The sequence below is a fragment of the Chiloscyllium plagiosum genome, chromosome 13 (assembly GCF_004010195.1).
Source record: "Chiloscyllium plagiosum isolate BGI_BamShark_2017 chromosome 13, ASM401019v2, whole genome shotgun sequence".
NCBI lineage: Eukaryota > Metazoa > Chordata > Chondrichthyes > Orectolobiformes > Hemiscylliidae > Chiloscyllium > Chiloscyllium plagiosum.
This window is the reverse complement of record NC_057722.1, coordinates 17020015-17021609: the sequence shown is the minus strand read 5'-3', so window position 1 is coordinate 17021609 and position 1595 is coordinate 17020015.

Sequence of the window (1595 nt, the reverse complement as noted above, 5' to 3'; positions counted from 1 at the left end):
ATCTGGACGTTTTGCAAGATGTCACCATCTATTTCCCTACAGTCTATGTCTTCCATATCCTTTTCCACAGTAAATACTGATGCAAAATATTCATTTAGTATCTCCCCCATTTTCTGTGGCTCCACACAAAGGCCGCCTTGCTGATCTTTGAGGGGCCCTATTCTCTCCCTAGTTACCCTTTTGTCCTTAATATATTTGTAAAACCCCTTTGGATTCTCCTTAATTCTATTTGCCAAAGCTATCTCATGTCCCCGTTTTGCCCTCCTGATTTCCCTCTTCAGTATACACCTACTTTCTTTATACTCTTCTCAGGATTCACTTGATCTATCCTGTCTGCACCTGACATATGCTTCCTCCTTTTTCTTAACCAAACCCTCAATTTCTTTAGTCATCCAGCATTCCCTATACCTACCAGCCTTCCCTTTCACCCTGACATGAATATACTTTCACTGGATGCTTGTTATCTCATTTCTGAAGGCTTCCCATTTTCCAGCCGTCCCTTTACCTGCGAACATCTGCCTCCAATCAGCTTTTGAAAGTTGTTGCCTAATATCGTCAAAATTGGCCTTTCTCCAATTTAGAACTTCAACTTTTAGATCTGGTCTATCCTTTTCCATCACTATTTTAAAACGAATCGAATTATGGTCACTAGCCCCAAAGTACTCCCCCACTGAGACCACAGTCACCTGCCCTGCCTTATTTCCCAAGAATAGGTCAAGTTTTGCACCTTCTCTAGTAGAAAATTGTCTTGTACACACTTAAGAAATTCCTCTCCATCTAAACCTTTAATTTAAAATCCCCCACCATAACAGCGCCAGGGTCCCAGGTTCGATCCCAGCCTTGGGTGACTGTCTGTGTGAAGTTTGCACATTCTCCCCGTGTCTGCGTGAGTTTCCTACGGGTGCTCCAATTTCCTCCCATAGTCCAAAGATGTGCCGGTCAGGTGAATTGGCCATACTAAATTGCCCATAGTGTTAGGTCAATTAGTCAGAGGGAAATGGGTCTGTGTGGGTTACTCTGCAGAGGGTCGGTGTGGACTGGTTGGGCCGAAGGGCCTGTTTCCACACTGTAGGGAATCTAATCTAATCATAACCACCCTATTATTCTTACAGATAGCTGAGATCTCCTTACAAGTTTATTTCTCAATTTCCCTCTGACTAATACAATCCCAATAAGGTGATCATCCCTTTCTTATTTCTCAGTTCCACCCAAATAACTTCCCTGGATGTATTTCCAGGATATGCCTCCCTTAGCACAGCTGTAATGCTATCCCTTATCAAAAATGCCACTCCCCCTCCTCTTTTGCCTCCCTCTCTATCCTTCCTGTAGCATTTGTATCCTGGAACATTCAGCTGCCAGTTCTGTCCATCTTGAGCCATTTTTCCGTAATTGCTATGATATCCCAGTCCCATGTTCCTAACCATGCCCTGAGTTCATCTGCCTTCCCTAATTAGGCTCCTTGCATTGAAATAAATGCAGTTTAATTTATTAGTCCTACCTTGTCCCTGCCTGCCCTGACTGTTTGACTCATTTCTGTTCTCAGCTGTACCCGTCTCAGATTGATCTCTTTCCTCACTATCTCCCTGGGTCCCACA